Below are 25,202 nucleotides of genomic sequence, written 5' to 3'. Positions count from 1 at the left end.
AACACCAGTCAGACTAAACCAAATTATAATGCAAATGTAAAGAAACCTATTTGGAACATTGGAAAGAAGAAACTAAAAGCCAAAGAAGATTAGAATGTTATCTGGCCCTAAAAAGAGATGATGAATTGGCAGAATATCTCTCTACTGTCAGAGACAAGCAGAGACAGATCCTAACCAAGTACAGGGTCAGTGACCACAAACTGGCAATCGAAAAAGGAAGACACAAAAAATCCTGGCAACCAAAAGAAAACAGAATATGTGGTCACCGTTCGACAGGTGAGGTTGAGACAGAGATGCACTTCCTCCTACAATGTACAACATTCAATGAAATAAGAAACATTTATTTTAACAAGTTCAACTCTAATCTCAGATTTCAAAGAGCTAATATATCACAATTCTTGTGTTTGTGTATGTCTTTAATTTACACATGCTTTTGCAACGCTATCATCTGTTTTCCATGCCAATAAAGCCCAACTGAAATGAGCCTACCCGCCAACAAGCGGTACCCTGGCCACCATCAGTATCCGAGCCTGAGAAGACTCCGCTGGATAACCCAAACGGACTGACGCATTAAATCGCTATCAAGAGCGATCTCAAGTAAGAAGCTTGTGTCTGTGCAGAGATAGGTTTATAACTGTGTGTTTTTGAAACCTGAGCTTCATTGTTGTGATTTGCTTTGCTGTGGGAAATAACGGACCGCTGTGTCCAGTTTAGTGCTGTGTGTTTCCGTGCTTAGCACGTTCCATTGTTTGCATCAGTCCCACACTGCTGGGCCGAGCCAATAACTGCTGCTTTATCAAGACCAAAGTCCAGTAAAACGACTGTCGAATACAAGTTTGCTGTTGGGCTCTTGTGTGATAAAGGCACAATTATTGTGTCTTGCCCATAGACTGTATGAAAACATGGACATAGTCTTCGTGACGTCACCCATAGGTTTCTGAAGAGCTGCTGTGAAACTCCTGGATAACCAAAAATGGGCAAAGAGGTGGAGCGTGGGTGGAGCTGAGGCACCTGGTTGCTGAAACACGCCCACCTAGCTCAAAGTTACCAAGCTAGCTAAGGCTAAGAATATAGGCTAAGAAGCTAGGCTATATGCTCTGCATTGCTAGATGGCTAACCATCACTATGTGCACCAGTATGCGGTTGGCAGTCTACGGTTGGTACCCAGTCGTTGTCCCAGCTTGAGGTAAGTTAACCTGAAACTATACAAAAAAACTTGAAATAAAGATGTATCTGTTATTGAGATTATACTACACAAGATTTAAAATGCTTAAAATGAATTTTAAATATATAATGGTAATTTGCAACACTAGATTTTGTCGAGACTTGCAGAAATTAGGCCAGTGTTAACATGAATTATTGTAACTTAACGTTTACAAACGTTTGTAAACTGTAAGTACCAGTCTTGGCTACTTAACTTTAGACAGCTGATTTTACATTCTGTCTTCAAAGGACAACAACAAAAAAATGTTTTAAAGACATAGTCATCTATATTTTGAAGTGCTGCTCCGTTGTTCCATTTTCTCCTACATGAGACATAATAGTATTGTAAACATGAAAAAATGAGCCACCCTTTATAGTTAACTTTATATTTTTTCATTACCTGAAGCTTTTATTACACTAACTTATTTTCCTCCCATAATCACATTGTGGGTCATTGGTGAGAGAGCTGCAGAGACCTTGGGAAGCAACCTCAGCATGCTGGACGTCCGTGTCTGTTGGTTTGGCTGGGGTGGACTGTGGACTCATCATCCACTGTGGCAGCAACGACATGGGGGAGGTCATTATTTTTTATGTTCATTATAGTTATATAAAAAAAATAACATATGTAGCCATAACACTATTACCGCCTCTGCGCTTCCTCATTCCTACAATCCCACCCTTTATCCCCTTTTTCCTCTTCTACACCATGGACTCATGCCTGAAATTACCTGCACACTGAGTAGTTATGAATCAGGTAACCACTTATTTGCAACGTTGCTATTTGCTAATAACCACACTTTGATATTTGCTAATAACCACACCTGCCCTACCAGATTCCCAACACATGCATGTCAGTCATGATGAGCAGCAGGAGACCAGCAACCAGGAAAAGGGTTAATGGGTTGGCTGATATGGATGAAATTCATATCATCATATATCATATCATCATATATCTCACAGAATTTTGTAAAGCAATAACACAGTGAAAGTCAATAAATAATACTATTCAGCTATGGGTTAAAATACATGATTAATCCAGTTTATCCAACTGAGGTCATCCAACTTATTTTCGTAGCTTTTTTGGGGCATTTTTGCCTTTAATGGACAGATGACAGTAGAGATTCAGGCAAGAAATGTGGGGAGAGAGAGGGGTATAACGTGCAAGAAATCATCCATTACATCTCAGGTGCACTTACTTTTGGTTTTGACCATATTGCTCATATTTCTTGCTGCACTGGACTTATTTTTAGCAATGACGCCATAGCCCCAGATCTCAATAATTAAACTTGGAGAGCCAATGTAAACTGAAGCAATGGCCAAAATACAAAATAAGACCTACAAAACAAGATCAAGTCACAATAGAACAGCATTATACTTTTTATATATATATTTAGTTTTATATATAGCATATACCAATGCAAGGCTATATTTTGTGTGAAAATGCGTGTGTATGCTGTGTGCACATGTTTAACAATATCAGAGCAGTGGTCCTCTGTGTCTCGGTTCAGCAGACAACAGGTCTGATTGGATTAAGACACTCTACAGTGGATTAGTCATGTCTGGTTTGATGCTGGACACAGAGAGAGAGAGAAAGAGAGAGCAGTGTGGCTGTTTTGTGTGTGTGTGTGTGTGTGTGTGTGTGTGTGTGTGTATTTAAATCTCATAACTGTATGTATCTGTGTGAGTTTAATCTCCTAACTGTGATAAAGGGGGTTTTATCACAGCTGGTGTACGTGAATGAAATCCCAGGATAAATGCTGATGCTATAATGGAGATTGGCAGCTCATTTAGTTTGTAAATGTACCAAACATCCACCACTAAGCTGAAAATGCATCCTAATTACCATAATAAATAGCTGTGAGTAATGTAGGCACAGCACTGTCCTAATGTGTACTTCTACATTAAATGATAGACATATTCATCTGAACAATCACTGAGATCATCAAACATCATAAAAAATGTGAAAAATGTCCCTCTGAGTTAATCAAATGCAGGTTTAGTTGTCACAATGAAAAATATGTGTATGGTGTTGGTTTTAATAACTCATAAAACATGATAATTGACTCAGTTTGGAGTTCACAGCAGGTGGCTGTCTGTATTTTAGCTCAGAGAGAGTGAGGCAGTGTTTAATGCAGACTGCAATACCCATAGACAGGACAAGACAACAGTGTGAACTTTAACAGACTGAACTCTTTTCTATTATTTTAATATTTGTTACCAGAATATAACTAGCATGACTGGATTTTGCTTCCTATTTATTTCTATGTGGAACAGGGCAAGACACATTTGCTTCTGGTTGCGAATTGACCCGCCTCTTTCGCTTTCCACCAAGTTCAAACAGATTGAACTTTGATACGCAAAAATGTCCATTGATTAGGTTGCAAATGTCAAGAAGGTGGGTCTTATGTAGTATGCGATGGAGGAAGAAAAACACCAATGCAAGAAAGTTGGCATGCTGCGGGGTAGGCAAGAAACTGCTTTTGTCTAGACCTAAATTAAGTGAAACAAACATCAAGCTGTGAGTTGTTAGTGCACGGTTGACGACACACCAGAGGATACCGGGCCTAGCCTACACCACCTAGTTTGAGTCAAGCAACATTGCAGGAGACTAATCTGACTCATCGGGGTTCAGGTAAAGCCTGCATCCTTTCATTGCCGTCACCAGCCTATGCCTCTCAGTATATGTTGCGGCCTGTAAAGAGCTGGTACGGCTGCAAGGTTTAGTGTCAATTCATTCCCTTAGACACAACAACAAATTAGTTTACCAGTACTTCCTTTAAAAGTGGTCATAGATTAGATGTACTCAAGAAAAAGAATTATGAGAGATGGATGGGAATCTACAAACTCAAGTGTGGCCTGCAGTCCTACTTTGCCCAACCATTTGGTGTGTGTATAGTATGTTAGAGTGTGTGTCACTTGTCACAGGAAGTGCTTTGAGTCAAGTTTGAGTCATTCTCTCATTAAGCATGGTGTGCTGGTGCATCTACTCAAGTTTATTAATTGTGACATAAAGAACCCTGAAATAAGTTATGAGCCATAATTTAACTGTATGGGTTATGCTAATTGCAGACCAGTTGCAGACTAATCTGTCACCACCACTGCTGCAAATCCACATTACCTTCTCCATCTGTGACAATGTGGTTCATGTTGTATAGTAAGACAGAACGTGTATAGTGGTATAGTGTGTGCGTGTGTGTGTGGGCACGCTGGCAGAGGTTGTGTGTGGTGGTGACTCTACCCTGCCCTTCCCTGCAGTCCTCTCCTCCCTCCTGCTACCATGGAGCAGCCTGCCTTTTAATTACCTGGACCACGATAAAGAGAGCAAGTGAGTGAGCTAGAGAGGGAGAGAGCGTGTGTGTGAGTGAGAGAGAGAGAGAGAGAGAGAGAGCGAGTGAGCGAGCGAGTGAGCGAGCGAGTGAAGCGTGACATTCCAGTGTGCCTCATAAACTGTAAACTGATATTGTCTCTGAATGCAAACCAAAGAGGAGAGAGAGGAGGGAAGGTGTGATTTGGGGAGGTGGAATTGGAGAGGAGGTGGGTCTCTCAGTGTGTGTGTGTGTATGTGTGTGTGTGTGTGTGTGTGTGTGTGTGTGTGTGTGTGTGTGTGCGGTAAATCAGAGCAAAGCGTGGCTCCCAGTGTGCAGCAGATTGCCTCAGCTCACACCACTGCCTCCGCAAATTAATACCATTGATTTTCCTTTGCCTGGCATCCACACACACACACACAGAGAGAGAGAGAGAGAGAGAGAGAGAGAGAGAGAGAGAGAGAGAGAGAGAGAGAGAGAGAGAGAGAGAAACACCCCAGCTGGTCAAGAGGTAGGCAGAGGATAGAGGATCTGTGGATCGAACTGCTGGAGGAGTCTTTACCGCCTCCATTAACACACACACACACACACACACACAGACATACACACACACAAAATGAATGATGGGATAAAAATGAAAGGAAGGAAAAAGAAACTGTCAGTTGTGATACCACCCTTATCACAGGGACCGGCAAAGGCACAGAAGAACACACATGAACGCACATACACACACCACAGTCAAAGTATTGGAGGCCTGCCAGGTGAATGAAGCCAGAAGCAGAGGGATTGTCAAAGTGTTTTGAGTTTGTGTTTTGTGTTTTGCTGAGAAATATCCAAACAGATAACAAAACGCATATTAATACTGAGCCAGAAAGCTAAGGGGACAAGCAGAGAGAATCTGACACTGACTGACATACAAATCAGACAGAGATCCAGTATGAGGTGAAGAGAAAAAGGGTTGGAGAGGAGAGAGACAGACTGTTCCCCTCTCTCTCCTTCATTCTCAGTGAGCTTCCTGATGAATGCAGCTGATAGCAGTAACTAGAGGGCAGCTGGAAATTATCATTAATAATCCCCAGCCAACTCTTAACCATATGTCCTCCTCTACTGCATCACCAAGCTCATCTATCACTGTGTGAGTGTGTGGGTGAGTGACCACTTTTTGGCCTCTTCTTAAGATCTATTCACAACATCATCTGACACAAATCGAGAGTTTAAGAGAGGAGAACCAATCGATCAATCTTACGTTTCTTTTTTTACCTGATACCACTAACAGGAAGTGATACCTCTGTTTTAGTACACCATCATGCCTGTTCCGTTTTGGTGATGTTTCTGTGGACCTCATTGATCATTTTTTTCTGGATTTGATACTTTAAGACGTGCCCGAACTTGTGTACTTCTAAAATGAACTCAGCCATACATTTGGCATTCGTCAATGTGTATTCTATGAACTGTGATCTCTCTTGACTGAATGAAGAGTAGAATGGGAAAAAAGAGCATTAAACAGGAGTAAAAACATACGTCTGACATTTTGTAGCCTTACTGAATAATCAAATAATACAATTAGCTTGTTAAAGCATCTTTAGTTTACAACAGTTACAGCGGATTCCAATAGTGCTGAGTTTTCATGGCCCAAAAACTGATACTCTACCCAAAAAGCTACAAAGTAGGAGTGAAGCAAAGTGCTAGCACAGAGAATGTCAAATGAATGATATCTGCCGTGACTACAATGTGAAATATACTGTAGTTTTGGCCTGACCCATGTTTTTCTATGTGGGCTTGAAGGCACTGAGTCAGTGTGAATTGATGCAGCTCCTGTCTCCTGTGCTCTCAGATGGTAAAATGGCTGCTCTGCAGAGGCCATATTTTTGTGTGTAAACCACTGGTCCACCGCTACATAGCTACTTGCCTGCTAGCCTTGTGCGAGCCATTTTATGGAGGTGGAGTAAACACTCTCTCAGCAGAGTTTATCAACCGGTCTCTCATCACTGTGCAAGGTCACCCATTCTCAGAGACAGTGCAGTGTGTGTGTGTGTGTGTGTGTGTGTGTGTGTGTGTGTGTGTGTGTTTTACAGCAGTCCCAGGTCTCGGAAACCTTGGAAACGGAGTGGAACAGAGCATTGGAGCTGTAACAATAAGGCAGCCTGTTGAGCATGGAAAGCTACAGTTGCTGCAGTCGATCTGTATGAGTATACACATACACTCAAATACACACATACACGCATGCACACACGCACACATACACACACCTGCCATCTCTAATGATGATTTATGCCCGGCCTGAGGGCAGGCATGCATAACTGTAGCAGTCACAAACACACACAGATCCACTCACACATGCACTCACAGCTAAATCCTAAATCCTGAATCTCCCTCTCTCTGTGTGTAGCTCGCTCTCCCTCTCATACATCTCTAAAGAGGAAAAAATGACAAGATGGATATGCTGTAACAGCAGTGAGTATCAGGGAAAGAGCAATGGTAAAATGCATATTGAAAGATGAAATAAATGAGAGCTGAGAAAAAAGCATGGAAGCAAGAGAGAGAGAAAGCGAGAGAGAGATAGTTAGTTATCTCCCTGTTGACTACCATAGTCTATGCTCATTTACCATGTACTATCTGCAATACTGCTGTAGCTGTCCAATCTCTTTCTAGATATTTCCTTGGAGAAATAACTGCTCATTTTGCTCTCTTCTTAACGCAGAATACACTAAGCTCCAGGTCTTATTGGAAACACATTTCTCACATGGATCCTCTCTTTGTAGTGCATGTATATGTGTCTTTGTGTGTCTGTAAAAAGGAGAATGTGGGTGTATGTGTCCAAAAATGCTGCTTTGCTGAAGACCTAACATTAAGGCATAAAAAGTAATCAACTGTTGGGAAAATGCACATGTACAAACATGCATACATTGTATAAACATACAGTACAGGACACACACAGACAGATACACACACACACACACACACACACACACACACACACACACACACTAACTATGCACACAGGCTCACTCGCTGCTGGCGAGATCTGGTCTAATAATTAGTGTGTCTCAGATGCTTCATTCATGCTGTTTGGTTGGTGTAATCAAAGGACCAGGACGACGAAGCAGAAACGTTCCTTCATCACAAATTAGTCAGTTGAGGTGAAGGGAGACATTTGTCTTGATCAAATTTAACTAAAGTCATGTCTTTGCAGTGATGTGAATTTAGATTGTCTACAAGGCCACAACACTCCACTCACAGCAGCCACTAACTAAAATACACAGGGATGCCATTCCCAGTTTGTTTTCTTTAGAACAATAAAAACGTACAGTATGTGTTGTTCATTTTCATCTATCTGTCTGGGGACTTTTGTCTGTGATCTACAAAGCACTGTGTGCTGTTTAGCAGAATAAACACTGTTTATAAATACATTTCCAATTTTAATTGCAAGTATCTGACATTTTTAATTGGTGAAGTATTCCCACTTTAAGGTGCTTCAGGGGCCGACGTGTCCTCGGTATTCATAACATTTGTTAATCAGACTTCATCAATAACATAATAACAACAAGTTAAAATGAATTATGGGTAAATCTGCGGCTTATCTGCCATAGCTGTGAACACTGGTGTTTGTTTATGGAGCAGATGCTACAGATGGTACATGGTGGAAACATTTTTTTATTATTATTAATTTTTATTGTAAAATGCATAGTGAATGATGATAACTGATTAGTATAAATTCATAGGGACAGAGAGCTATGGACAGACATCATTCCCTGCTACATGATGAAAATAAACTGGAATAATTCCAAGGAACAGCATGGGGCTACATTAGAGGCCCAGGTGTATGTAGTACTCTAGTTGATTAGACCTCTGGTCAGGCGGACACTGGGCCGAGCTATGCTGGGAATTGTGTGAATTGAGTGTGGTCAGATAGGATTTCGCTCCCAATTAATTCCCATGAAGAACGGGTTCAGACATATTCACTTTCAGCTGCCTCTTCAGCTCTAACACTTTAGTTTAATCTGATTAAACTTTGACATGCACAATCGCGAGGCTCTCCAATGTCAAGCCAATTTGAGAGAGTGGTACTGACCTCTCACTCAGGAGATATTGATTTTTCTTATTCTTGTTTATATAACTAAATAAAAAATTCAAGCAGCAGATAAGTGTAGAACTGTAGTAAGCGTACGGACAGTGACATACAGTAGGTTAATGACAGTAAAGTGATAAAAAGTTGTATATTTTACATCTTTGTAAAATGCTGTTAATAGTTATGGGGAGACTGTGGCTTAGTGGTAGAACGCCGCTGACCACCAATCGGAAGGTTGGCGGTTCGATCTCAGCTTCCCCCAGTCCACATGTCGAAGTGTCCTTGGGCAAGACACTGAAACCCAAATTGCTCCCAAAACTAGGAACAGTGGTGGACAGAAGTAAAGAACAATCACATTTTATTTTTACACCAAGCTAACAAACGCCAAGAATTAAGAATAAGTTATAGACAGTGTTTGACAAGGTGAGTCATATCTGCCCATTGCACATCAAAACTAACTCAGGGAATGTCTGTCCATAGCTCTCTGTGCCTATGAATTTATACTAATCAGTTATTTTTGCCTTGACAAAAACCACTACCAATGTTGTGAATAGGCTCAGGACATTCCTATCAGATCACCTAGTTTGCGTGTTTAACCATTGCATTAAACTGAGTTGCTGCACTGGCTGACGCTATAAAAAATTCAATACTGCAGGAGGACACAGAAGCTGCAGTTAGTTACCCTGTTATAGAACGATCTTTAGCGTGACATAAGCTGAAGCCAAGCACACTGCATTCAGATATTCAAGTGCTTGACAACAAACCATGAGTATAGCTCATGCCACACTGAGCGATCACATTCCCAAGCCCCATAAGATGATGAGGACACTATTTTCATTAAAAAATCTTCTAAATCTGTCTTTCTTGCTTCAAAAGAGATGAGGTCTTTCTAATTAATGTCTATTGGAATTTCTGATGTAGCATAGACTCAATTCCATAATATTCAAGCAACATACAGGGAACGCAAATCATTTTAGATGGGATTTAGTACTGTCTCTGAGGTTTCAAAGAAAATATAAATTATCACCCTCTCACTGCTGTGCATAAAGATACAGATGGTGAACTCTGAATGTGTTCTTTCTTTCTAAGATTACTGTGTCAGTGGGGAAATTAGAGAAAAGAAACCCACTGAAACTGCACCATCTGTATCTTTACACTTGGTGTCAAGAGGGTTGTTTAATTGAGGCAATTAAGCCCATTTGAAACTGGGTGAATACATTTACAAATTAGGTTTTGTTGCAATTTAAAATTTCACACCTTTGCACTACCATGGTGAGTATAGTTGCAGTATACCTTGTAGTAAATAACTATAACCAATAGTACATGTACTATCTATAGTAATAGCAGATGTCCATATCCTCCTAAGTCAGATAGATAATTACTATTCCAAATTTCTGACAATTTATTTAATTCAAGACATTAAAGAACTCAGGTGAATAAATTCTAAATTCAAGCTATTATGCTCTGAAGGTATTTCAATACGCAGCAGACATCATCTAACATGATGACAAAATTGCAAAGTTAAATGAGACATCTACCTTAACCAAAGCGTACACCATCTTGTAATTGTAATCTCTGTGGCTCATATTACACCCACAGCCATCCATGGACAGGGAATCTCTGAATTTCTTCTCTCAATGTTTTCTTTCCTTTTTTGTACAGTTTTTGTATGTTTTTTGGGAACCTGAGTCTGAACCGTTGCTGATGCTAATTGATTAAATATGTGATACTGGGCTATAGAACTTAAATTGACCTGTCTTGACACAGATTTAGTATCCAAAAAGATTTTTTTTTCTTCTACAAACGGCATGGGGAATACTGCTTTTAGCAGCCATAACTGGATGTCAGCCTATCCTCTTTCCCCTACTCTGCTCATTCCTTACCCTTCCTATTCATTTCCATCTGTTCTCCTCTCCTCTCCTATCCTCCTGTCTCCTCTCTTAGTCTCCTCCTTGCAGAGAAGTAGTGTCCTTGCAGCCCCCTCAATCATCCCCACACAGGGAGAGTTGGAGGCAGTCCAAGCCTAGTCCCTTGAGTCCTGGCTGGGTGACTTCCAACCCTGGTCCCACGGCTTCACTCCAGGCCTGTGGGCCTGAGAGCTGGCAGCTCAGGGAGACTATTGTTGGAGAGAGATTAACCACACATGGCAGCTATTGTACAAAACACACACACATGCACACACACATCTTGACACATACAGAGCCACATATTCCCTCAACATAACAGTTATTCTTTAACGTCAATGAAGATGTGAAATGGTACCAGGCAGACTATAACACTACAGCCTTGTAGATTCTCAATATTGTACAAGGAGAGCAAATGTCATGTGTGTGCACACCAGTGTTATGTAGACACTAGTACTTGCACATGCTGTGTGCCCAGTAATTAATCCTGCTGAGGATATTGATTTTCTATTCATGGGTATCCACAAGTGGATACATAGGGCTGTATCTGTATCAGCCGCCAACACACACACACACACACACACACACATCTGTCCAGGTGTAATCTTAAGTGTATAATAGTTAAGATGATCAGCTATACAGGGACCTCCGGGGTCCAGCCTATATGAAACGGTGTGTTGTGCATGGCTTGATCTGCTTCTGACACCCCTCATAACACACACACACACACACACACACACACACACACACACACACACACACACACACACACACACACAAACAAACCACAGCTGTCAACACAGCACCAAACTGTTCAGTACAACATGTTTCCATGCAAATATGCAAAACAGGAAATAGGGCCCATGCAAGTGGTAACTTGAGTGCAAATGCCACTTAAACACAAGACATGTGAACACAAACACACACATTCACAATGCTAATCCCTCCAAATAAACCCAGCAGCCTGGGGACAGAGATGGGATGATGGCAGAAGAGATAAGAAAAAGAGGAAGAAGGCAGAGAAAAGGATGTGAGCTGCTGTGTCCCACATACATACACCACACACACCCTCCCTCATTCACCACTCTTCTTTTCCCTCCCCGCCCCCGCCCCCTTCCGCCTCTCTCTCCTCTTCTCACCAATCTCTACACCCCTCTGTCTCCAACCCCCACCCCCCCCAACTATAGGATTCCAGCAGCAGCTCACAGGAGAGGTGGCACACTTTGAGGATAAATTTAGAAATGAGGTGCAATCCCAAGGCCGGCACAGAAAAGAGGAAAATAGACACAACACACGTGTGTGTCTGATTGCATGCACACACATAAACCAATGTCTCAGCCTACTCTTGGCAAGAATTAGGCAAACGATCTGCACACTGTACTTAGCTATTAGTACAGTGTGCAGATCTTTTGTCTGATTCTTGCCTTTAGTTTGCTTTTTGATCTAGCACCTGTAGAAGTTTTTTGGATGTGCGTATCCTACACCCTGTTTAACATACTCTTGGCACATGAAGTGCGCCACAGAGTGTAATAAAACAAACATACAAGGGGGGATTTCAGCATGGTTCTACAGTGATCTTAGGAGGGATATACAGTGGTGTGCAAAAGTGGTTGCCCCCTTCCTGATTTTTTATTTTTTTGCATGTTTGTCAGTTAAAATGTTTAAGATCATCAAACTAATTCAAATATTAGTGAAAGCTAACACAAGTAAACACAAATTGTAGTTTTTAAATGAAGGTTGTTATTATTAAGAGAAAACAAAATCCAAACCTACATGGCCCTGTGTGGAAAAGTGATTGCCCCCTAAACTTAATAACTGGTTGGGCCACTCTTAGCAGCAACAACTGCAATCAAGCGTTTGTGATAACTTGCAATGAGTCTTTTACAGCGCTGTGGCCCACTCATCTTTGCAGAATTGTTGTAATTCAGCCACATTGGAGGGTTTTCGAGCATGAACTGCCTTTTTAAGGTCATGCCTCGGCATCTCAATAGGATTCAGGTCAGGACTTTGACTAGGCCACTCCAAAGTCTTCATTTTGTTCTTCTTCAGCCATTCAGAGGTGGACTTGCTGGTGTGTTTTGGATCATTGTCCTGCTGCAGAACCCAAGTTCGCTTCAGCTTGAGGTCACGAACAGATGGCCGGACATTCTCCTTCAGGAGTTTTTGGTAGACAGCAGAATTCATGGTTCCATTTATCACAGCAAGTCTTCCAGGTCCTGAAGCAGCAAAACAGCCCCAGACCATCACACTACCACCACCATATTTTACTGTTGGTATGATGTTCTTTTTCTGAAATGCGGTGTTACTTTTACGCCAGATGTAATGGGACACACACCTTCCAAAAAGTTCAACTTTTGTCTCTTCCATCCACAGAGTATTTTTCCAAAAGTCTTGGGGATCATCAAGATGTTTTCTTCTTTGTGTTATCTTTGACAAATATTTAAATTTGTTTGATGATCTGAAACATTTAAATGTGACAAACATGCAAAAAAATAAGAAATCAGGAAGGGGGCAAACACTTTTTCACACCACTGTACTGTTAGCACAGAGGCATGGTGAGGAGGAAGGACCACAGTCGAGAAGGGAACAGAAAAGAAGAGGAGAGTCATGTCTAGCCTCGTCATACTCCTCTGTTCAATGGGTGGGAGTTGTAGTGTGGTGTGAATCTTAATGCCAGAGCTGACTGGACCCCCTGATGAGAGGGAGAGAGTGTGTCAAAGAGGGGTGGAGGAGAGCAAGTGACTTTGGGATGATGGGGAGATGGGTAGAAAGAGCAGGGAAGGAGTAGGGAAAGTGACTTTGTGGTGACGAGAGGACGCTTGGCTCCTTGAGTTCTAGGGTTGAAAACTCATCTCAGACAGACGCTTACTCACAAACACACCCACGAAAACACACACACACACACAATTCAGCCTCAGTGTGCAACAGCTTCTCTGCTTCACTGCCCAACCCTGAACAACCTCTTTCCTCCCTTACGACCCCCATGCTGCCCTCCATCTCTCCCCTCCCTTTTCTTATCCAATCTTATTATTACTATCTCACCTCTCTTCTCAACCGTTGCCCCTTCCCACTGCTCCTCTCCCCTCCAATCCTGTGGAATCCATTCAACTATCTCACCATTCATCACAAGTGCATACATTTTATTAAGGGTGGCCAACGGAAAATAAAAACTCTCCACCCCTGCAGGTTTAGTTGCATTCTCTGCCTACTGAGCTACACAGGACTCTCAATGACAGGTTTCCTGGACCTAAGTGCCACATTCATACAGCCAGCTAGTGTTTGAGACTGATACACTTATTTACTAATTATAGTTTGTCTTAAATTGCACTGTACATAATACAGTGAAATGAGCACTGTGGGTATTAAATGAGGTAAATTGAGTCAGCTGCCTTCACTAATGGGGCACCAAAGATGCATAATGCGACAGATTTAGGATATGTTTTTACAGCAGTTTACCATTTAAACAACCACAGGTGCCATCTACACATCAGTCTGTGATAAATCAACGGTGACTTCATATGCTTCAAATTTCTTCTTTAAAGAAATACTCAATGCAGAATGCAGCATTTGGTTAAATCCAAGAACAAAGTGACCTGTCTTGACACAGAAACAAACTCCAATGAAATAACATCTATAGAGTTGATAATTTTTAGATCATATTTCATTCTTTTCTCCATCTTTATGAATTATTGGCAGTGTTGGGCAGTAATGCATTACTTAGTAAGGCATGACAGTAATGTTATTACTTTTTCAGGTAGTGTAAGGGATTACAATTTGAAAGTCAGTAATGAAGTTACAGTTACTTATTCCAGCACTGCTCTGTTACTTTACCATTTTGGGGGTCGGCTTCTTTGCTGTCTTACCAGGAGTTTAATGGAGGGTTGATTCTTCATGGCCATCTGCCTGGTACTTCTCAACATCTGGACACACTGCAGGGCAAAGTTAGCTGTTGACAGTCAGTAAATACCTCGGAACCATACAGGCTGGCTGCTAGTTAAATCCAAATATCTCATTTTCTATGTCTACAAGTGTTAAATACAGAAGATGTAACATGTGGGCATGGAAGCTTTGGAGTTGTTTAAAAGCACCTGGACTGAGTAATGAAAGTAATGTAGCGAGTAATGTAACTAAATACTTTTGGTGTGAGTTAATAAATAATTACTTTTTCAGTGAGTAATGTGTAAAGAATGATTTTTTTTAAATTCAAGTAATTTGCTCAATAGCGGTAACTGGAACCCATGTAAAAACGCATAACACTGTATTCACTCTCACTGTTATAAAATGCACTTGTGGACAAAACTGTGTCTGAATGTAACACTATGTAACACTCACATGAAGGGTGGCGGCCATATTTGGCTGGCTGCATGAACGTAGACATCTTTTCAACTCTGCCTACAGAAAGAACACAGATCAACATTATGTGTCTCACACTGCAATGTTTTTAAACACAGCATTGTAAGCTTCAGCATCATGTAAGCAAGACACAAACCAATAAACAATAAAACAAATTAAAGTGTTGTCAAAACACTGGCTGGGATGTGGGTGGCTATTAGGTGGCATTAAAGATTGTGTGTACTAGGTGTATGTGTCTTTGTGCTTTCATCTGTCACACAGCAACTCTGACAAACAATGAATGTAATACAGTTTGGATTCAGAGTCTGCCTTGTCATGGTAATGTGTTTGAAAAGCTCGAAGTCAAAAGCAATTAGAGAGATAGACTGAGCGCCATAGCTTCAAACACAAACCACTACACACAGCGAATAGTACTCCACTCAATGGTAAAAAAAAAGACATTTATCTGTGTAATTTAGTCACAGTGCAGCAAGCGTAATTTGATGCTACAATATGTTCATGGTCTGCAAAGTCAGAAGGGTTGGCTAGTTACACTGCACACAAACACAGACAGCTACCCAACCAAATATATACACTTTCATACTTTCGGTTTGGTCTGTGCTGCAACACAGCAAATCAAAGAAAATAAATTAACAAAATAATAGAGGAAAAACAATGTTTGTTTGTTTTTTCAATAAAAGCAAGAGCACAAAACTGAAGAAAACTTGAATACAATCATTTAAAAGAATGTTTGAATCTGACAAATAAATGAGACAGATAATATAAGAGGCAAAAAAACAGCAATGGGGAAGAGGGATTACTTACACTTGGCTTTTGACAGACTTGCTGTAGGAATAAACACTATTGGGAGTGGTAGAGATCAATAGTCTCACTGCTACAAACACACGCGCACTGAGAGCCTGGTTCGGATCAATACTCCTGGTGCAACAGCGTTCCAGTAAACAACATTAATGAACACACATTTGTATCCAGCAAATATCTCACACCCAACAAATTATTACATACAGTAAGGTCTCACGCACAGTGAGTGTGCAACAAACATGTAACAAACTACCTCAACAACCCATGTAACAGGGCTACAGACGTGCCTGCTCACACACACACACACACACACTCACACACACACACATTAAGTATAAGAGCCTGAAGAAGTGCACATGGGCAGTTTGGCAGGTCTATGGTCACTCTGAATGACCAACACACATGCACACACATGAACACACACATGCCTGGTCACGTGAGTAACTTCACACACGCACACACACACACACAGGTGGACACATGGGACACACCCAGGCTGAGGGCTAAATAAATCACAGACAGACAATCAAGACATAAATGTGAGCCAGTCGTGCAGGATGGCATGTGAAGCAACACTAAACACACAAAACCACACACTCACCAAGCACATAAAGACACACATGCACAAATACATATGCTGCGTATACATCAACACACACACACACACACACACACGTAGACTGGTGGAGGCCCAGCAGAGAGAGAAATATTGGAGCATCATGCAGGGAGGGAGGTGTATGGTTGGGAGACCTGCTGAGTGGGAGGGCGAGTAAAGCTTAAATCCATTTACACAGCATCCAGGAAAACACATTTTACAGAGCAGATGGGTACGAACAACCTGACCGACGCTACATCTCTGTCGCACCCTGCTGAATCACTCCACCTTAAAGAGAAAATCATCTCAGTTCAATCTAAAATGCACAAGGCTACTCATCTATGCACACAATAACTATCATCTATACAACAGCTGATCTAAAGTAAATAGAGAAGTCAGTCCCTTTCCAACCCGTCTGCCACTCCATGTTGGTTGCCCTGGCACAAGGGAAATTGAATCTTGGGACTTTAACAAGATATCCATTGAATAAGATATTGTATCTCCCACCAAAATGAGACACATAAGTAAAATCAGATCAGAAATCAGATTAATCTCTTGAGCTTTAATGTCAATTAAAATTCAATTTCACCACACATAAGCCTATTTTCTATTTGGATTTCTCACCCACACACTTTTAATCTTCTAAACAGATACACACAGATCTATTTGGGTGTAACTGTAGGTGTGTGTGCTTGTTTATCATGTATATGTAGGTGTGTGCTTGTATCGGTTTGTTTTGTGTCCTGTGACCTGATAGTATCTGAACAGCAGTGCATTTTTCCTAAAAATAATGCTGTCTTTGGCTCCTCTGATTCCGTTTAGGGTGGGATATGAATATTAATAGGTGTTTTAGCTGGCGAGCTGACAAGGGGAGACTAATGCATTCTGCTAATGATACAGAGTGACTGTGAAGGTGGAGCATCGGGGAGAATTAAATGTTTGTTGGCTGGTGTTCAAATTAACTTGCCTCAATGTATTCAATGTATACACTCTCTCTCTCTCTCTCTCTCTCTCTCTCTCTCTAACACACACACACCCAAGCACATCAGTGAACACAGATGTGCGCCAGTTTCACATTACAGCCCGACTATAATGTGGAGACTATGCAACAAACACATCTGTAAAATGTTTGCCTGAGGAGAAGTCTTGGGAGGGCAATCATTAAATGAGAAGGAACTTTCTACAACATCTTAGTCAATAAATAACTGAATAACAGCTGCTCTGCTTTTAAAAATACTCTTGTACTTCTTACATTTTCTGTGTGAGCGTTGAACAAAAGCTTGAAGTTCAGCTGTTGAGAATATTGTAGCTGAACTGTTATTTAAAATCTGTGCAGCCTTCATAAAAAACTTTAAACTGAGAAGAGAGTGAGAAAGAAAGCAGTGGGGAGAGAGAGAGAGAGCAAGAGAGGTAAATAAAAATACATTTTATAAAAATAAAAGCTGCATTTAAAAACTAGTATAGCACCTTATAGCAAATCAGTTACATTGTCAGTTCTATAAAACATAGCATGCACATCAGCACCTGCTCCAATTTATAATGAGACCCAAACTGTTCATCACAGATTGTTCCTAAGAAAGAGCTCTTGGCCAGAGACTGAGCAGTAATGAAAACTAAACAAAAGTTATGGATACAGACAGAATGCAAACTTGTATACGTCCAGTAGTACTGCTAAACTACACTGAAATTCACTTAACTAATTTCAACTGAATTGCAATGAATTGAACAAACCCGGGGAGTGAATTGAAAGTATTTCCAGCAGTGTTATTACAGAGAAATACAAAAAGGGATTAAGTGTCTCTTTCCATCCCCACATTTCCCACTCTCTCTTCACTTCCTTTTATCCTCTGCTCTGTCCATTTGTCTCTCTCTCCTTCTCTCTCACTCTCACTAACCGGCTCCCTGAATTTTATGTGATCGTATTAATCGAAAGTCCAGAGGAATCACCGTCTGCCCAAAACTTTGATTGGGCTGGACAAAAAATGAAGGCAGTGCGGACAGAGAAAGAGGAAGTGCCACTTTTATGTTTTCTTGTTTAGCATCATCCAGTGAGTGTTAAGATGTGATGGATTCAAAGCAAAGGTTCATAAAGAAAACATTAACAGTTCCACCAATGAAAGGCATATCATTAAAAATGCATTCACTGTACATGGACTTGTGTAATGTGATACGCATAGTCAAATTTCAAAATAAACACATTTCTTTCTCTTCTAAGTTAGGCATTATATCACTGTCTGTTTCTGTGCTACAGTATATGACAAATTGTAATATTTTTACAGTGACATTTTGTGTATCCCCACATGCATAATTCCCACACATTCCAGGCTACTGTGACATGCTCCCTCATTTGATTCTCCCCTGCCGATCCATCTTTTCACCATCTATAAATTTAAGATTTTAAAACACTCAGAGAGAGAAACAGTAAGAGAGAAAATGTTACTTTACACTTGACAGATAAACATATAAACACACCCACACAAAAAAACTATAATGGTGTCAGTACTGTAAGTCAAGGCAGAAAAGAAGCTACAACCTTCACACATACAGTAGGGTCAGTTAAACTCTTCACTTCTAGAGTAAACCATCAGCCATATGCTTTCTGCACAGATATGACAACTCACAGACATGTACCAGGAAATAATTCAATACTTAAACACAAATTAGGTTCAAGTTTCATGGAAGCACAAAGTCCAGCACTAAAGGCAGGTTCACACATTGCCACTCTGAACTTTGTCCGTCTGTGGACAGCACACTGTACTTTTCTACTTTTTAGCAGTTAAAATTGTTGTATGAGTTGAGTAATGTGACTAGCTGAGAGGATAATGATTGATCACCATACCTGCCAATTTATAATCCACTTCATCCAACACTACTGCATATGGAAACCTACACCCATATGAATGAAAATAGCAGGTGCTCTCAGACATCCCCTCATTGTCATTGCAGATATGACCAAGCACTTTGCCCTGTGATTTGTGATCTTTGTGATTGTGTTGTTAAAATTGAGCCAATGACAGCCCACCGCCTCCACTAAAAAAAGCACACATATGCACTTGCTCACGCCAGTAATTCTTCAAAAAGATCTGTTTCTTTTGGTTTAATGAGGGGAAGACATGAAACTCTGCTTAAACATCACAAGAAGCAGCCCAGAGGCAATATAAACACGAGCACAGACACAAACACACACACACACACACACACACACACACACATTCAAATTCTTTCCGTCTCTGTCCTCATGTTCATGGTGTCACTCATAATGAAGTATATTTTGCATCATGAAATAAACAACTCCTGTATCACAGAAGACTTGAAAATTCACAAAGTCTACACACGCATCACACTGTCAGCAGGAGGAGAGTCCTACAAGCAGTGTGTGTTTAATAAGAAAAGCAGACAGTGGGATGAGGGAATCTCCTGCCTCCTCTTTTTATGCCAGCTCACATTTTAAGACAGGCAGCTGGTTAAAGCTACCAGCTTCTCCTCGCTTTCACACATATCAAGCAAGATTTAATCATATTATTGTGCACAGATTAAATATAACTTACTGGCAAATCAAAAATGCTGCTCTGTGTGCACCGTCAGTCGGAAATGCTTGAGGCACTCATATGTATTTATATACAGTATGTGTGGTGTCCACATGCATATGTGTGTGTAGCCATCAGTTTGGCATCTTGTGCTTCAGAATGGGTCAACACGGTTGTCTAGTTAAAGAAGTAAGATGGTCAATGAAGAAGAGATCCCAAATATCCACAATAAAACCTTTTTTCACCACAGATTTCCTACCCGACTAGAGAACAAGAAACAAGAGGAGAGGGGTAAATGATTGGCGAGGAGGGGGAGGAGTACACAGAGAAAAGGAAAAAAATTAGAGGTGCTGGGAGCTGTAGGGTGAATGTGAAAGGAAGAGGTGGAGGATGGAGGGATGGTGAGATAACTAGAAGGAAGGATGCAAAAGAGGAGTTTTATCATTCCAGTGGGTCTCATTAATTTAACCTAATCAGATAATATATTGCTGAGGAAACACTTGTACAATATCCTGCACAACACGTAGTGTATGTGCATGTGTGTATGTGTCTGTGAGGATGAACTTCCTGTGAGCTACCCACAACCTGGCAGTGGTATTTTTGCAGTTTCCTGTGCATTCAGGTGAAGGATGGAGGCCTGAGTTCAGCTATTATCACGAGGATGTCCTACTGTGAGACACAAGTGAGTCACGGTTGTTCTGTGTGTGTTTTGCCTGTGGATAGAACGAGACAGTCTGGATGACCCTCTGAACACAGCCCTCTCACTATCTAGATAATCTGTCTGAAAACATCCTCCCCATTTCTGACCCTAGAGGCAATGCCATCTGAGTAAGAAACAGAGAAAAAGAAGGAGGAAAAAGATCGACAGAGGCCCAGATAGTGGGAGACAGATAGAGACAGAGACAAAAGATGCAGGAGTTCCTCTTGCGAGTCTTTCTCGCAACTCACACTGATCCTCCTTTCTGCCAAAACTCTGTTTCATCTTCCTGTCTCTTTCTCCCTGTCTATCATATAAACACACACAACATTCCTGAAGTGGTCATGCTAGGCCAAAGAAGATGAGGATGCAGTGCATAAGGCCCTCACGGATTCACACAAATGTCGGCACTTCAAATACACACTACGCCTCTTCCTCTGAAACAAGCCCGCTGAGACACAAGCAAGCAGGCATCACAAGCAGACACACACAAATGTGCACAAACCCAGATCGTATTTACACACACATAGGCATGCACACACACCACTCTTTGTTCTTCCGAGGCTGTACCCTTTCATGTCAGAATGGTTGGCCTTATTTGTGGGGAGTCAGTCCCCTGCTGAGACTGACTTGGACTGAACCAATCGAGTCCAGAGCAGGGGGAAGGGAAGAAGAATTCTTGATGACAGATGAGAGATGCATAGTGATACCAGTTTGTGGAGAAGGGAAGACTTGGTACATGGGGGGTTAAACGAGCTGAGGCAGAGAGAAGAATGAGGAGGATGGAGATGGGGGATGTGGACCAGATTCTCCTTGTAGTTATCATGCACCAGACTGATTCAATGAACACACTGGGGAATGACCCTTTAATTCTAAGCCAACATTTAGCCTGGTGCACACACACTATCACCAAGGGACACATATGTGAAAGGCATGATTGATATTCTGCAAGTGTCTGCAAAAATTCTGATAAGTAAAGAGTGCACAGAGAGAGACAAAAAAAAATGAAACCTCTCAAATTAATAGAAACAACAAAGTTTAATGATGTAAAAAAAAATCATCACAGCAAAAATATCAATTTGCTAAAGGAGTTATAAGCATAGTGCTCCAAAATTATGTAAAATGCTTGTACGTCCATGACATTAAAAATCGTAGCCTACAAACCCACATCCACCCAGTCTAGGCTAAGAGGGCATGAAATGGTTGAAAGATGACCCAGTTAATAAAGACACACACACACACACATGCATACACCCACACATGCACACAAATGTATGTTTAGCGGGCATGTAAGTGTTCAGAGCAGACCCTATTAATTCAGCTCATTTAGCCCCAGTGCAGCTGTTAAATATAAGCCTGCCCCAAAGCTCACAATGCAACACTATGGCTCAACCCCCACAGCTTTGTCTTTATTTTGCCTCTCTCTCTTACACTTCACACATCCACTGTTTCTTTCTTTATTAATTTATTGACAGCACGTGTATGTATTTTTCTGTGCTTTTATAAATGAGTAAAATTCCAGGGCAGGGTCAGAGGATGAGGGCAGATATGGTATCAGTTTTAGAACTGGTGTTGGGCAGAAATCAATCCAAATGTGCCCTCAGGCTATACAATAATGCCAGAGTCTAATGTCACCAAATACTGTTTCATACCCCAGGCACAATACCAGGGCACACAGCCAGAATCACAGCTTATATTAGTCATTTAACAAGAAAAGATGTGTGAAGAATAAACCATTACTATTTCCAAACCACCAGTCCTGCAAGTAAAAATTTCTACATGACTGTTGCTCACAAGAATGTGATAGCTGACCAACTCTACAAGGAAATGAGACATAGAAAGTAAGTGACTGTGGGGGTGGAGGGCAGCAGCAGTAGACGTAAATTAGGATTAGAGGAGTGTTCATCCCTCTTTTTCTTTCATTAACGCACCTCTGAGGTGTTTTTAGAGGCTGTTGGAAATAAGCCGATTTCACTGCTCAAGAGGGTACACCCACTACACATTAACACACACACACACACACACACACACACACACACACACGCACACATATAAACACAAAATACTCTCACTGTCAATCATTGTGCACTAAGCAGTAGTATCTGCATACAGAGCCAATGGCTCGAATGGTATTCGCAAACGCAACATATTAAATGTCACAAGGGGTTCAGTCTGATTTTGATTCAGAACAATAGATGTCAATTCAATTAGTGTGAAGGGAGACAAGAGCATGTTAGCCTTATCTATGGCCTTTAGACTATCTGTGAGCTTTAGTCAGATAGAGCTGGTGAACAGGGAGCAGATGGATTAATATGTGGAGGGGTGATAGAGAGGCAGTAGAGCTATGAAACCCAGATAGTCATGGAGATAAACTAATAACTAAGATAAGACCCACACATACAATAAGTCATAAGCTTGCACAGTTCACGCAGATAGCTACTGGCACGCTGCAGTCAGGGCACCATATTCATCTGCCCCACCCAATCCACAGAAAGAAAGAGAGAAGAGGAAGCGTCATCTTAGACGCCTATAGTAGCCCCGAGGAGAGACAGAGGAGTGGGAGAAGACAAAGAGGAGACAGAGAGAGATAAAGACCGCAGGGTGAGAAGGGTATTCAGAGTGTGTGGGTGAAGGAGACAGTATGGACCAGTGGACAGGCAGATAGACTGGAGGACTACAGTAGTCATGCACAGCAGACCAGTGACAAAGGACACTGTGAGGTACTTGTGATAAAGTGGCCCAGTAGGACTGAGCTGCATAACAGTAAAAACTCTGTCTGAACACTCCAGTCTGAACCGAACAGCAGGCCTGACCTAAGGTCTGCCAGTAGGAGGACACAACAGGAGGAGGCAGTTCAAAGTCACTCTGTGAAGATACACAACAGAAGAGCTACAGAGTAGAAAATATGACAGCACAGACCAGGCTACTTGCAGCATCAGGACATCTGTGAATATTTATTCATCACCAGCAAGTAACCTACAGTTTTCAGTATAATGCAGCTACATCATGCACAAGTACAACACACAGCCTATGTGAAGCAGCACCACGGACAGCTCCAGCCTTGGGGCAATCTCAGGGGCGAATTCACAAAGAATGAATTGCGGCTGCTGATAGCACCATGAATTCCGTATCATTTGCAACCGCTATCTGCCCCATCTCAAGGTCCGATTCACAAAAGATATTGTGCTAATGATATTACAGCGCAAACATGCCCATAGTTTTGCAGCTGAGTGCAATTTGCCATTGTTTTGAGTCATCTGCAATTTTTTGTAGTGGTCCCAGTAATATTTGTTCTCAAAGCCTACTGAAGCAGCTTATCACATGACATGTTTAAGCTTGCGCTTGAGTCAAAAAATGCTATAAATGCAGTTGCAAGAATAATAATTTCCACTTGTGGAAAGATATGTTTGATTTGAACGAGAACTTATTCTAATGATCTAATAACTCCTCCTGCTATTTCATTCGTTTCTATCTGCAGGATGTCGCTCATTTTTCTATGACTCTATGACTGTATGGAGTGATTGTTATTTGGATTGCTTTAACTGTGCGCTCTGCCTTATGCCTCTGTGCGCATGGAGAGTTGTTTTTTCTCCTACTCCGCTCTCTGCTGGACTGTTACAGTGCGTAACCATCATCTCATCAGCAGGTTTTATGTTGTTTTACAGTTTCATTCCCTCGTGGTGAATATAAGGTATTGTACTGTCTCTGTGCCACCTGTGCACATATGATGTATTGTGATGCGGTTTTGCTTCACCTGGCTACAATCACCGCTGCCATGATCACTGGAAAGTCCGGGCGTGACACCCTTTGTAAATGTGCTTCAGTTACCACCAACTCACTGAAGACACTAGCAATTTCATTTTAACTACATGTAGCTATTAGCGCTGGCGTTTGTGAATTGGATTTTTTTGCATTTGCATAGAAAGGGGGCAATTTTGTGCCAAATGTATGCATATTACCAAATTGACATACCTGCAAATAGCACCAGAGCACCGAGACGCTATTTGCTTGGTAGCACAGTTAGGGGTGCAGTTCACCCTTTGCGGGTGCTTTGAGCAGTACAAACAGGACAATAATTAAAGTGCACAGTATAGTGCTTACTTGGACAAGGTGTGCAAGTGTAAAGAAACAATAACTTGCTTGAAAAAGCTATGGGAAGGGTGGGAAGACGCACAGCCTTTAATCATTTGTACCTACCTGCTGGATCATTTACTTTAAGGATATACAATCAAGTCTGGAGGTTTAGTGTGGGAGATACAATATATGCTCTGATATTACCAGAGATTATTTCATTTATTTCCAAAGAACGTAAATATAATGAGCTACGAGGTTAGGTTATATTAGCTAATATATAAGCATATGTGAATATATGTGTGTGTTTCTGTATGTCTAAGTCACAATAGTCCAATGCAGGGCGTGAAATGATAAGAGTGTGTGTGTGTGTGTGTGTGTGTGTATAGATGGAGGTATGGAGTGAGGCAAAGGGGCAAGTCAGACACAATTGACAGACAGAACCAGCAGGCAGGGGAGGAGCAAAAGGTGAGCAATTAGCTGAAACTGTAACTGATGCGTGAAAACCTGGACATTTGGTGATGTGTGCGTGTGTGAGAGTGAAAGAGAGAGAGAATGTGTGAAAGCATGTGTGTTTTTCTGAGAGAGAAAGAGATTTCTACAGTCTCTGGGTCCAAATTATTACACACACAAACAGGAGGCGATAATGGCCTTGCTCTCAATAGCACCGTAAGGAC

At 41.3% G+C, this 25,202-nt stretch overlaps 1 protein-coding gene across 2 annotated transcripts in view; it reads right to left on the bottom strand.

The window, feature by feature from the left end:
* dab1a (DAB adaptor protein 1a) overlaps positions 1-25,202 on the bottom strand; it is a 190,932-nt gene that overhangs the window by 149,324 nt on the left and 16,406 nt on the right. The window contains exons 2-3 of one of the 2 annotated variants that reach the window (XM_044198267.1): positions 14,814-14,873; positions 14,345-14,410 (exon numbers count right to left, since the gene is read on the bottom strand). The exons of the other annotated variant lie outside the window; for it this stretch is intronic. The gene's annotated coding sequence lies outside the window, so the exon portion shown is untranslated. The remainder of the gene's footprint in view (positions 1-14,344; positions 14,411-14,813; positions 14,874-25,202) is intronic. 2 annotated transcript variants of the gene reach the window in all.

This window comes from Siniperca chuatsi, linkage group LG6 (assembly GCF_020085105.1).
Source record: "Siniperca chuatsi isolate FFG_IHB_CAS linkage group LG6, ASM2008510v1, whole genome shotgun sequence".
Classification (NCBI taxonomy): Eukaryota; Metazoa; Chordata; class Actinopteri; order Centrarchiformes; family Sinipercidae; genus Siniperca; species Siniperca chuatsi.
The sequence above is the reverse complement of the archived record's forward strand: the minus strand, read 5'-3'. Positions and strand labels throughout refer to the sequence as shown.